This window comes from Sarcophilus harrisii, chromosome 2 (assembly GCF_902635505.1).
Source record: "Sarcophilus harrisii chromosome 2, mSarHar1.11, whole genome shotgun sequence".
Taxonomy (NCBI): Eukaryota; Metazoa; Chordata; class Mammalia; order Dasyuromorphia; family Dasyuridae; genus Sarcophilus; species Sarcophilus harrisii.
Window position 1 is genome coordinate 546,381,484 of NC_045427.1, and position 14,279 is coordinate 546,395,762.

General features: G+C 38.9%; 1 protein-coding gene across 1 annotated transcript in view; it reads left to right on the forward strand.

Moving 5' to 3' along the window:
• Nucleotides 1-955: 955 nt before the first annotated feature.
• ACAN (aggrecan) overlaps nucleotides 956-14,279 on the forward strand; it is an 89,160-nt gene continuing 75,836 nt past the window's right edge. Inside the window, exon 1 of the mRNA XM_031955572.1 lies at nucleotides 956-1,438. The gene's annotated coding sequence lies outside the window, so the exon portion shown is untranslated. The remainder of the gene's footprint in view (nucleotides 1,439-14,279) is intronic.

Below are 14,279 nucleotides of genomic sequence, written 5' to 3' on the forward strand. Positions count from 1 at the left end.
GATAAGAGTAGAAGGCAGTCTCTCCCATTTAGGCATTGGGAAGAGCCTACATAAAGGCTTAGAAGATGGGAATGTCCTAAAGGAGGAAAATGAAGGTCTCTTTTTTTTTGGTTGGACCACAGGAAACAAGAAGGGCAAGAATGAATCCTTTCATCAGTTTGTAATGAATTAAGTATTGCGCCTTGTAATCAGGAAGACCTGGATTAAAATCCTGCTTGTATTGGTTGTGTGATTAAAGATGTCATTTAATCATTCTAAGCCTCAGTTTCCCCAGCTATAAAATAAAAGAGTCATCTAAAGCCCCTTTCAATTCTAAATCTATGATCCTTGGATCCTCTGGACTGCTCCAGCTGATCAGCATGCTGATTAAGGTCCTACCGGTTCATCCCAATCCTAGTTATATCTCAGATCTCCCCTTGCTCTTTCCTCATTTTTGTGGACTCAGTATTCCCCCTTCAGATTCCTTCCTTCTCTTCCCCTCCTTCCCTCACTGCCCTCAGCCACGCAGATAAGCCACACCGGAGTGTTCCAGGATGATCCGGGGTTATCCCCATTTTCAGCTGCTCAGAAGTATGTTAATTCCCATTCAGACTGCAGTGCTATTGACTGCAATGCAGACACACAGCTACTATACGCTTTCCTCACATCCCTTTCTTAATTAAGTTGATCTTTTAAGTTCACACCCGTCCCTAGATAACTCCTCGTTTCTTTCTTACGGCTTAAATTCACCTTTTTTTTTTTAAATCCCCCAGCACTGCTGGACCAGCTGTGGGTTTCTAAAGGGAACTATCAGAACCCTCCGTAAGCGCTCCCTTTTTTGCAGTTCAGGATCCTTTTTTCCCCTTCCCCCCACTTGGCTCTCCCCCTCCCCTCCCCCAGGAGGGAGGGTTTTTCCTTCTTCCCTAACACCCTCCCATTCCTCCACCCCCACCTCCACCCCCACCTTATGTGTCATTTCCCTCGATGCCTGCCTGCCTACCTACCCTAAGTGCGCTAGAGGTGGATCCCTGAGTACATAGCATGCCAGGAGGTATCTAAGGAGGCTGACAGAAGGAGTCTTAAAGGTCTCTCTTTTCAGCCACTGGCAGTGATTTGACGCTGGGCTGGGGGGGCTTGGAAAAAAAACTGAAAGACTTTTTAGCTTTCTTTCACGCTCACGATCAGGACTGTAACCCTGCTGCTTCTCCTGCTGCTGTCACCGCCTGGAAAGAACCTGGGAACATCACACTGGGTAGGGAGGGATTTTTGCTTTCTTCTAGAGAAGCAGAGGGAGCGCAAAAAATTTAAGGACAGAACATCTCTCTGGAGACTGTGAAGAGGAGGTCTTCAGGAGGATCAAGGGACGGACTTTTCATCATTCCATCACCCAAAGGAAGTCATAAATTGCTCTGCCAGGTGTATGGGACTTAACTTCTTGAACTGCGCTGTACTGTTTAAGGTAACGCCTTCCCTTCTCTCTTCTTTTCTCTTCCCTAAGGCTCTCGCCTTTGCCGGCACTCAGAACGCACTCGTGGCTGAGAGCTAAAGCTGATTGGCTCCTTCTTTACTTTGGGGAAGAGGGAAATTTGGGAGCGTGACAATTTCCCCGACCTACTGGTGCATTTCAGATAAAACAAACTCGGCGCTAGGAGGAGGGATGAGGATGGTGACTGATGTCCCGTGACTAGGCAAGTGCCCATGTTTAGTGTAGGGAATCCCCAGCCATCGGGGTTTTTCATTGATCCTAGTCTCAAATAAGTCATTATTTGTGAATGAGACAGAGAGAGAGAGAGAGAGAGAGAGAGAGAGAGAGAGAGAGAGAGAGAGAGAGAGAGAGAGAGAGAGAAACAGACAGAGCGACCGACAAAGAAAAATAGGGAGACAAGCAGGCAGGGAAACAGAGTCAGAAAGAGGGACACAGAAACGGAGAAAGAATAGAGATACAAATAAAAAGAGGAGGGCTGATGGATGGACTCCAGATTTATTCATTTTTTTAAATAAACTGTTGGAAGAAAAATAAGCTTAACCCCACAAATTAAGGATAGAGAATAAGACTCTTTACTATTTATATTCACAGGAGTTTCATTTAATTCAAGGGTCTACTACGTCTGCTGGGTCTGTTTGGGAATGGAACTGGACAAACGTCCCTCTATTTCTATTTGCTTCATCTGCCAAGGGAGTAAATAGGGGAACCAAAAGGTTTCCAAGGGCTCCAATAAAAGCAGGGTTCTGTCAAACAGAACTGAAAAAAAGAGGGAGCAAAGACACTGATGTGCAGGTGAATCTTAGGAAAAGGAGGATTGTCACCCTCCAAAATAGACAGGACTGACTTATATAAAATTCCCATGCCCACCACAACTTCCATTTGTCAAATTACAGTTTAGGAAAAGAGAAGGGGGCAGGTTTTCCTCAGAATGGCCTTCAAGTTACTAGAGAATTTTTCTCATTCTGCCATTGCCCACCCCCTTTAAGAGACTACTCTATAAATGATCACTGTTGGGATTTGGCTTTCACTCTGCATGGTTGTAAGGTTCGGGAGTCAGGATCTGACCCCAAGTGCGATATTCATATCCGTGTAATTACAAGCTGTGTCATAATGGGGTTTCACTGTACTTTCATTATTAATGAACTCTGTCATCCCATATTTCAACAGGTGTGTAAATTCAAGCATGGGGGTGGAGATAGTGTAAGACAAAGACTTTGTAAAATAGGACAAAAATGTGTTTTTATATTAACACCACCATTATCCCATTTCTAACCCCTAGAATAGATGGGAAGGAATTGAGAATACAGAAATTGGAGTTGTAGCTCTTCTAGTTCAGCTGGTCCAAGTCAATTGGAGGCAATGTGTCCCAATTAGAAAGAGTTAAAGGATCTGTGTTCAAGTCCTACTGTTGATACTTCTTACCTATTTGGCTTTAGGCAAGATATTTGGCCCTCCATGACTTAGTTTCCTCATTTGTAATACAAAAGGGTTGGACAAGATGACCTCTGAGCTCTCTTTCTATATAAGATTTATAACTAGTTTTCTGTGACTTGCTAGTGCCGTTTGTGAAGTGGGCAAGATGGTGTAGGGTGGGTGAAGGAAGTAGGAGCATCTGCCACTGAACTCCTTGGAACAGAAGTGCTACAAAAAATGAAAGGGAATATAGTGTATGATTGTCAGGAGTGTTCGGGCTGGCTGTCTCTCTTTGAAAACAAAACATAGTGTGAAGTTACCCTACTCTTTAAAAAGATTTTAGCGAAAAAAGAATCAATTACCTCAGAACAGAAAACTTCTTTTGAGGAAAATATCCTCATTTTAAAAAATAAGCAGCTATTGTTTTTAAGGTCATTGTTTTTCTAGCTTGTGAATATTAAATTCCCAGTTAAAATATTAAAATTAGACTCCTTCCTCCATTATTCATTTTGTGGAAATATGTTTGATGTATTGGTCAGCAAACTGAGTCCAGAGAGAGAAAAATGATTCCCATAAGGCTTTTTTCTTGGTATACTTTCCTGCAATATTTCAACACTGCACTTTTACAAGTGCATTACATTCTCTGATTTTATACATTCACACCTAGTTCAGCAAACACATTGATCTCACACACCTCATGCTCTCCATTCAGATATACATGCATAGGGTCACTGACTTTTGAGTTGGAAGGGACATTAGAGTCATCCAACACAGACAAAACCCTTTACAAATGAGGAAATTGAGACCCATAAGGACTTAACAATTTTCCCAGAGACACATAAGAAGCTAATAACAGGGCTGTAACTGAAATCAAGGTCCCCTGACTCTAAATTATGAACTGTCTTTCCACTTTATCACATATATGATATGTGAATTTGTGCATATAGCTTATATGTACATTTATCCATAATATCTCTCTATATATATATATGTATATATTTGTGTGTGTAAAGATTATATACAGAATAGTAACATATAGATGAAAGCTAAAATCTGCACCAGGGAAGGGGGTTTCATATAGAATTTTCCATGAAGATTAATCAAAAATACAGAATCTTCCTATACGAAAATTATAGATATGGATCCATGTATGTGTGGAACTAACTTTAAAAATAAGAGAAAAAGAAAGAGAGAAAGATAATCATACATTTGTCCAACATTCACATAGTTCCATCCAATTCCATATTCATGAATATAAATTATGAATACCCACACAATTATTACTCACAATCATTTCTTTCAAGCCATCATACCCATTCATTGATTACATACTCCCAGCTCATATTCATCAATAATACACATACTGAGTTGCCATGAATCCCACCCACAAACTCCATAGAAAATCAAATTGCCTTCCACATTCCAAAAGTGAGCTTACCAGAAGCTACTCATTCCTTCCTTTAACACTTCCCAAGGTGGCTTGGGTCCTTCCCCAGAAACCCTTTTCAGAGGCTTCCCCTTTCTGATGCCTTTAATAATCAAAGACTAGAGAGTAACCAAATGGGACAATGTCTCTTTTACATCCTACATGGGGCTATCACAGGATCCCTCTGACAAGGGGAACTAAGTAGATGTTTTCCCTGACACTAAGAATTCCTGGCTGGTGTCAGAAGTACTGAGGCCCCCTTGCTGCTCTTATGCAAAGAGCCAGGCCAGGACGTCCAGATGGTCCTCAGGAACCTCTGCTTAACCCTTTCTTGTCTGGAGATCAAGGGTTGCTATTCCTTAGCTTAGGAACTAAACTATCTAAGTTGGGGGCAGGTGTGTGTGTGTGTGTGTGTGTGTGTGTGTGTGTGTGTGTGTCTGTGTCTGTGTGTGTGTCTGTGTCTGTGTCTATGTGTGAGCTGGGGGGAAAAGGAAAAAAAAGATTAAATAGAAGTGAACAACTCCTATGAAAAAATGTAGAAATGTATAGAAGAGTAAATCTTGGGGAAAAGCTTAATGGGTTACTGAGCTGAGAGAAAGACAAGAGTTCCATAAGAGTGATCTCTTCTCTATGCTGTCAGGCTTTTTCTGTGTGTTTTGTTTAGCAATGGTATCTTCCCCTTCTCTCTCTTTAGCTGAGATCACCTCTACTTTGAGAGCCACCTCTGCCATGAGAGTTTAGGGGAAAGGGTTCTTACTATGTAAGGTATCCCTTATAGCAAAGCTTGCTGCTTCCCCACACCTCCCTCAAGTCATTATTGGGCTTCAAAAAGCCCAAAGTTGCTGGATTCTCTGGTCCCATCCAAACCCATCTTGTCCAAAGTAAAAAAAACTTTGTCCAGCAGATCCTGGGGTCCACAAGATTATAGCCACTGAGTGGCTATAATATAAGCTTTGATTTCACTGCTGTTAGAAAGAGAGAAAGAGGCGGGATAGAGGGAAGGAGGGAAATGTGAGAGAACGGTTACTTTTAAAAAAAAAAAGTTGAATCCAGGGCAAGAACGGAAACTGTAGAGTTTACTTTTAAAAACTCAGTGCCTCCTTGTGAAAGAGCAGAACAGTCCCATCTGTGTGTGTGTGTGAGGGGGGAGGAATCTGTGGCTCCGTCTGTGTGTATAAGGGAGTGTGTATGTGTGTGAGTGCCCCTCTTTCCTCACTCTCAATGGACTTACAGTATAACCTAAAGAAGCTTTTTGTTAAACTTATGAATAGATGGATTTTGGGCGTGTAATGCTGGGCATCAAGATTTGGAGATTTGTTTCCCACTGAGGTTATTTTTTTCCTTTTTAAGACCCAAAAGAAAAAAAAATTCACTTTTCCCCATGTTCTTTTGGAGTTGGTTTTTTCTGTCTTTCTAAAGGTGATTTGAGACTAGGAATGAGGACCAGAAAGGTGCTAAGAACATCTGATTTCAGCCCTGAACCTATTGCTTCTTAATTTGAAATGCCAAAGTGGCTTTCACCTTATCCCTTCTTACAGCCAGATATATTTTCTGCTTGTCCATGGTGGAAAATTCCTGTGACTTAGTGTGATGACTTAGTGTGAGTCTGGGGGCTTAGAAATACCTTTTGCTATGGTATTGTATATAGAAAACTAGATCGGGAGTCCAGAAAATCTGAGTTTGAATCCTGCCTCTGGTGCTTATTAGCTATGTGACCATAGGCAAGACATTTAAACTTTGTTGAGTTGTAGTTTCCTTATCTTTAAGTTGAAGATAACACCTGTAGTACCTATCTCATAGGGTCCTTATGAAGTTCAAATAAAGTAAGGAATGTAAAATACTTTGCAAATCTTACAGCACTATATAAAGCACAGAAGTGGTAGAAGAGAAATAATTGGGACATTAAGGGAGAAACTAGATGGAGAAATGGCCTCCCTGAAAAGAACAAGGGAATGAAGGTATAACAAGAAGGTCAATGAGAAATTTCATTCTTACAGATCTTCTAATATAGACGTCTGCAAAGAAGTTTCCAATGAAGCATCTCCCTTGGCAGAAATGAAGTCCTGAGGTGCTGGCATTCAGAAATGTGCCAAGGGGAAAGAGGATCAGAAGATACTGATATTCAAGAAAGATGCTAAATAATGTGAGGGAAATAGTCTTAGAGTCAGGTCTGAGAAGCTCCTAAACCTACAAGTAATGGGGGTTTTGTCTGATAGTGGGGATCTTCTCAAGTCAAGCCTGTCCTCCACTCCCTGTTTTCTTGTGCCCTAAACACAAGAATTCAGACAATTTTGAGCAATTATTCCAAGATTTGTTCTAAGTAAATTGGTCAGTGAGCTTATTGAGGCATCTCTCTTTGTCACTTAATCTTGCTTCTTCTTGGATTTTTTTTGTTCTTACTGTGACTGGGAAGGGGACAGAGAACAAGATTATGTTTAGGAGTAGTCAGGGAGAAACTGTGAGCCAGGCAACAGATGACCAAGCCTCAGTACTGCAGACACTCAAATCCAAATCAGGCCAGTCACAGATTCTCTCTTTCTCTCCCCACCCAATGAATGGAGACATACTCTCTATCAAGGAAGCAGCCAAAGTAGGGAATCTTGGAGAGTGAATGGTGGCCCATGAGAATCAGCAAAATGTTCTCCTCCCTCCTTGAATTCCTCCTATTCAATTGAATAGGGTTCAATACAATAAATACTTATAAAGCACCTACTATGTTTGAGGCATAATGACAAGTATACAAATGTTGATTGAGTTCTTATTGAATGTACGTCAATTTGACAACATCACTGAGTCAGGAATTGGAGCTTTTATGATTTATTATGCAAATTGAGGATCTGGGTTCATTCTTTTTTTTAGTTTTTTCTTTGTTTTTTATTCTTATTTTTATTTTCCTCAGTTACATGTAAAATAATTTGGTTATACATGTATATTCATTTTTATTATAGCTTTTTATTGTTAAAACATATGCATGGATAATTTTTCAACATTGATCCTTGCAAAAACTTCTGTTCCAACTTTTCCCCTCCTTCCCCCCACCCCCTCCCCTAGATGGTAGGCAGTCCCATACATGTTAAACATGTTAAAGTATATGTTAAATGCAATATATGTTGTAGATTCATTTTTTACATATTTCCTTATGAATCATGTTGGGAGAGAAAAATCAGAACAAAAGGGAAAAACCATAAGATTAAAAAAACACAGAAGGGGAAAAATGGTGAGAATAGTATATGCTGATCTATATTCAGTCTCCATAGTTGTCTCTCTGGATGCTAATGGTGTTTTCCATCCAAAATTTATTGGGATTGTCTTGGATCACTGAATTGCTGAGAAGAGCCAAGTCCATTATAATTGATCATTGCACAATCCTGCTCTTGCTATATGCAGTGTTTTCCTGGTTCTGGTCACTTCACTCAACATCAGTTCACATAAATCTTTCCAAGCATTTCTAAAATCAGCCTGTTCATCATTTTATATAGAACAACAATATTCCATTACTTTCATATATCATAACTTATTCAGCCATTACCCAATTGATGGGCATCTACTCATTTTTTTGCCATCTGGGTTTACTCACCACATGGAAGTAAAAAGAAAGGAGATTTCTTCCAATAGTGATTCCCATTTCTTGGTTTCTCTATCATTCTGCACATAGTAAGTCACATACAGTTGAGATATCTCACAGATATAGATCACATCATTCAGCTAGCTTTTCACTGTTGAAAGTACTCCATGTACAAAATCATGGTTTATTTACCAAGTATTCATTTAAAAACCTGCTTTGTATAGAATGCTTTAGATACTGAAGGGAATTCCAAGTATATTTAAAATAGGGTTTCTACCTTATAGAGAAGGCTAGATGACACAGTGAATAGAGCACTCAACTTAGAATCAAGAAGACTCATTTTTATGACTTTCAAATCTGAACTCGGACACTTTCTTGCTGTGTGATCCTGGATAAGTCATTTTGCCTCAATTGCCTCAATTCCTCATCTCTAAAATTAGACAGAGAAGGAATTGGCAAACCATTCCAGTATCTTTGTCAAAGAAAACCCCAAATGGGGTCATGAAGAATTAGATATAACAGAAATCAACAACCACATTTCTCATGAAGAAGGAAAAATACAAAAATGAAAAACTAAAATATACAACCTTTGATGATGGCTGTCCTAGAGTTGCAAAAGAAACAACTATGTGGGCTCTGAAGGGGAAGGTTATTGTTGATCAGGGAAATCAGAGAAGGCTGGACGGAAGAGGTGGCTTTTGTCTTATGCTTTGAATAAGTAGGAATGCCACAGGGAAAGAGGAGAAAGGAATGGCATTCTAAGTACTGGAAACAATAAAAGCAAAGGCAAGGAGAAAGGAGGGTCCCTGACATATTTGAGAGGCCAAAGGGTAGCATAATCTGAGATTAATCTGGGAAAATAACAGTGATATCATATTGCAAAGAGCCTTGAATATGAAAGTAAAGGACTGAACTTTATTTGGGAGGTAATAGGGAATCATTGAAGCAGAATGAAGCAGAATCATGACATAATCAGCTTCTTACATAAAAAAGATTACTCTGATATTGTTGTGGAAGTCGTCTGTTTTCTAGGACTTGACCCTTAGGGTTACAGTTCTGGTTCCTGTATCCTACTTCCACACTCTAGCGCCAAGTGAAGTTTTAGATTTAGCCTTCTGTTGGTCTCTGAATTTTAAAAAGGACTTTTATTTTTTTTCTATCTCTTTCTCCTTGGCCTGTGACATGGGTTTTGTTCCTGAGATATCACTTTTCTTATACCTGAATGATAGTCTATAGTATCAATCAATCAATCAACAAACATTTATTAAGCATCTGCTTTGTGCCAGGTTCTACATTAGGGGCTAGGATATAAATACGAAGGTGAGAATGTAGTCATCCTGAAAGATCAGCTATTCTGGACAGTTGCTTTGGACTCCAGGTTGAGAGGACAGCTTTCTCTCCTCTCCCCTCAAGAATCAGGGAGATGGACAGGGACTCAATGGGGGAGGACTGAAGGCTTTACAAGTGAACGCATGAGTCAGTCACATACAATTGGCCTTTTAAATCAATGAAGTATGATTCTGTACACACACACACACACACATACCCCTCTTGAATCTTCTTTTGCTGACTTTCCCTCTCTCTCTCCCCCCCCCCCGCTTTAATATGTTTTCTTTTATCTTCATCTTAATCTGATTTTACCTGGGTAAAAATGTTAGTACATAAAAGGAGATATTTAGAATACCTTTTTATTTCATATCTCTCAGGCCTAACTTAATGCCTTACACAATGAGTGTCTGCCTAATTGAATCCCAATTAATTGCCCCCTCATTTTTCTTCCCTCCACTCTATACCTTATCTATCATTTATTTGCATTCCATGATGATTGAATTTATGCTCATGGATTCAGTTATCATCTCTACACACATTGCTCCCAAATCTTTAGATAGATAGACAGGCAGACAATCAGCCAGATTAGATAAGACAGATAAAGATTAGATAGCAAGATATAGATAGACAGATATGGAGAGACAAATAGAAAGATTAGATAGACAGATAGATAAATAGATAGATAGATAGATAGATAGATAGAAAAACAGATCTATTACTATAGACATCAATATAGCTATAAATCTAACCCAAAACCTCTCATCCAAATTCAAGTAACACATCGCCAACTACTTTTTGGGTAACTCCAAGTGGATGTCAATGAATCTAAAACTTAAATTCATCATCTTTCCTGCTAAACATAAGTCTCCTCTCAAGTTCCCTATTTCTGTCATTTTTCAAATCACCCAGATCCAGAGATATGTCCATCTTTGAGTGAGAGAGAGAGTCAATCATTTTGCAATTCCCATTGGTATTAGCTCCACATCTCTTAAGCATACCCCCTTCCCTGCACTCACACTGCTGTGCTGCTAACTTTATTTAATTTTTGGCCACCATCACCAATAACCTGGGACATTAAGGGCTTCCCAATGTGAAGCCTATGAAATGATATGGACTTCACTGTTCTCCTCATGTTCCATCTTCTGGTAATTAATTTCCTGTGTCTAATCCATCCTTTATAAAATTACCAACATCATATTGCTAAAACACAAGTCTGACTATATCTGCTACTCAAAAATCTTCACTGGATTTCTGCTGCTTCTAGGATATAACACAAATGTCTTAGCCTTGCTACCCATAAGTCCTCCTCAATAGAGCTGCAACATCCTTTCCAGTCTCATGTCACACTTCACTGCCATTCACACATATATGAAGAAAGTCCATATGGGACCACTGACTGTTTCTTAAAAAAAACAGCATCCCTCTCTTTGCCTCTGTACCTTCCCTGGAGCAGTCATTCCTTCCTGGAATGAACAGCCTCCTCTTCTTCAGAATCCCTCTATTCCTTGGAAGCTCTCTTCACACTCTCCTGCCAACTAAAAGTGTTTCTCTCCCTCCTCAAATATTCCTTTATGACAGACAGCCAGTACAAATATTTATTGAGCACCTACTATATGCAGACACTGTACTTCATTCACTTCATCTGGATCTCTTCTTTGTCCCTCATACTATCTAATTTGCATTATGTTTCTGTGTATAATGGAATATAAGTTCCTTAAAGACAGGAGGTATTTCATTTCTTTCTCTTTGTGTCCCATGTATCTAGCCAAAAGTGTGCAATAAATATTTGCTGAAGGCAATTGCTTGCGGGAGATAGTGCGATATGAGGGAAAGAGTTCAGGTGGAAGTGTCAGATAGTGTGATATTTAATACTTACTTGTGTGACTGTGAGCAAGTCACCTTTCCGCTCTGAACCTCAATTTCCCATCTGTAAAATGAGCTCAATGGCCTCTCAGGTCCCTTCTATTTTTACCTATAAAATCAAATTTTCCTGTCCTTTTTGTTTGTATTTCATAAATAATATATAAAATATAATATATATTTTTATATATGCTTTGTGCTAGGTTCTACATTAGGTACTAGGATATAGATATAAAAATGAGAGAGTGCAGCCATCCTGAAAGAACAGCTGTTCTGGACAGTTGCTCAGAACTCCAGGTCTGGGAGAACAGCTTCCCTTCCTCTCCCCTCAGGTATCAGGCTGATGGATAAGGACTCAATGGGGAAAGGGCTGAAGGTCTTACAACTAAATCCATGAGGATCATCCACATACAACTGACCTTTTAAATCAATGAGATGAAATGTAAGGCTTGGAAAAGGCTACTTTTAGAAAATGAGATTTTAGTTGGCACTGAAGGAAGCCAGGGAAACCAAGATGAGGGGGGAAGTGTTGTAAATATGGGAGATATCCAGAGAAAATGCACAGGCTCAGAGAGTGGATACTGTCCTTTGAAGACTTTCTACTATGACTGTCCATACAAGATCACTTATTAAAAAATTAACTGCACCTTGAAGTGGAAGATATAATTTTCTGGCATCAAAAATATGTGCTTAAGGTAGCTAGGTGGATAGAGCACCTCCCCAGGAGTTAGGAGGATCTGAGCTCAAATCTACCCTCACACTTACTAGCTCTATGACCTTAGGCAAATCACTTAACCCTGATTGTCTATACACAGACACTCCCTATATGTGTGTGTGTGTGTGTGTGTGTGTGTGTGTATGTGTGTGTATTCACACATGCATGCATATATACATTTATACACACATCCATATGTATAAATATACACACATATGTGAATATATATATAAATTATGTGCTTATATAAAAAATAAAATTGAAACATACCACTCCCTCACTATACCCCATAGACATAGGATATGTTTTGATCTAGATGGCTGCTCATCTTGCCAACCCCTACTCTTGACTCTCTTGAAAACTAAGTTATCTATGGATTATTGTGGTGATAAATTCTACCTATGGCAAATAAGCAAGGAGATAGACCCAAAGCAGAGCATTTCTGGGTAAGAAATTAAATACTGACCCCTGACTGAGCCTTTAGACCCTCTTATACTGACTGATCACTCAAAATGGAAGAATTGTTTAGTCCAGATGTGTTGGTTCCATTAAATGTTTATGCATTTGCCTGGAGGCTAGTCATAGACTCCTTCTGTGGTCTGTTGAAACTTCTAGACCATTTCTCAAAATACTGTTTTTAAATGCATAAAATAAGATATATGGCAAAAAGAATTATATTGGAATATAGTTATCATTAGAGATAGAATTGATGTACATATTGATACAAATATATTGATGTAGATATAAATGTAGATGTAGGTACATATATATATATACACACAAATATGTTTGTGTGTCTGATATATGTATTATGTATACATAAATATGCAGTCATACAGAGGGAAGGCTTTAAAGTTCATGAACACATACACACACACCCTCAGGTTAAAAATCCTGCTCTAGAAGAAGATACACTCTGGAGTTAGAATGAGGACACATATTTCACTTGCCTCTAGTCACTTGAATATGGAGTTCAGGAATGTGGCAGTTGCTATTTTCTATAGAAAGGAAAAGAGAGAAAAAGAGAATATGCCCAAAAATTTAGGGAGTAAACAAACCAGAAGAGATCATACAAAATGATTCAGAGAGGAAAGAGGATATCAAATGAAATCCCAAAGGACAAACTGTCCTCATCTCCACAGAACACAGAGCAAAACCTATTAAATATAATGAAGGACTTCCTGAGTAAAACCTTTGTCTTGGTGAAACAAGGTTGTTTGGAACTCTTTTTAGACGCTGTGTTGCTAAGGGTAAAAGAGTTGCTTTGTCTCTGTCTCTGCCTCTCTGTCTCTAGATATAAATAGTAGTTAGATATAGAGAGATATGTACATATGTATATAAACATCCACATTTATATGTTTCTATTCATCAAAGTCTGGGCAGACAAAGGAAAAAATTTATTTTATATGTTTTCTTGAGCAAGTCAACCAGTCTGTGGATATCGTTTTCCTTCTCTGTAAAATGACTAGATGATTCTCAAGGTCATTGTTTAACTATAAATCCTATGATCTTAAGAAACACACATGAATTTGTCAAACCCATAAATGACCCCTAATGTGAAAAACAAAAAGGTTAGTCAGTTGTATACATATCCATATACATGCAAAGATCAATCTTGTGGGGCTCCTGAAATGAAGTGTGTGGGATAATTGGAGCTATCTTCCAGTTAAAAGTTTAGACTAAGAATTCAAACCAATGAAAGGTCCCATTAAAGAAAGCTGGAGGGGAAAGTCTGTATGAACTATGATACTCAAACAACTATGGATAGAAGGTAATGCAGAAGCCCTGCCCACAAAAACAAATCAGAAGGTACTGCTGACCACTAAGAGTCAGCACCCTAGATAGATTGAGCATTAGTGATGCATAAATATGTCTTTCATCTGCAACTCCTCTTGTTCATATTCATCTGGACCTAAAACAAAAAGGAGATAAGCAATACTTTCTGTTTTGCATATTGATTTACAGTTTTTTTCTTCCTCATATTTTTGCTCATGCCATAATTCTTCTCCACAATTTTGTATAGCAGAAAGAACTCTGGACCAGGAATCCTAGATTTAACTCCAGGCTCTGCTGCTTATTTCCATGTAAAGTATTACAAGTCACAATCTCTTTGGTACCCATTCCTATAAAATGATAGAGGTAGACTAGATTAAATTCTAATGGGCCTTATGGATTAGATGAAGTTCTAGGGACTAGATTAAGTTCTAATGGCCCTTATGGTCTAGATTAAATTCTAGAGGCCCTTGGGGACTAATTTAAGGTCCAGGGCCCTTGGGAATTAGATTAAGTTCTAATGACCCTTATGGGCTAGATTAAATTCTAGAGGCCCTTGGGGACTAATTTAAGGTCCAGGGCCCTTGGGAATTAGATTAAGTTCTAATAACCTTTATGGGCTAGATTAAATTCTAGAGGCCCTTGGGGACTAGATTAAATTCTAATGGTCCTTATGAACTAGAGTAAATTCCAGGGGCCCTTTGGAGACTAGATTAAGTTCCAGGGGCACTTT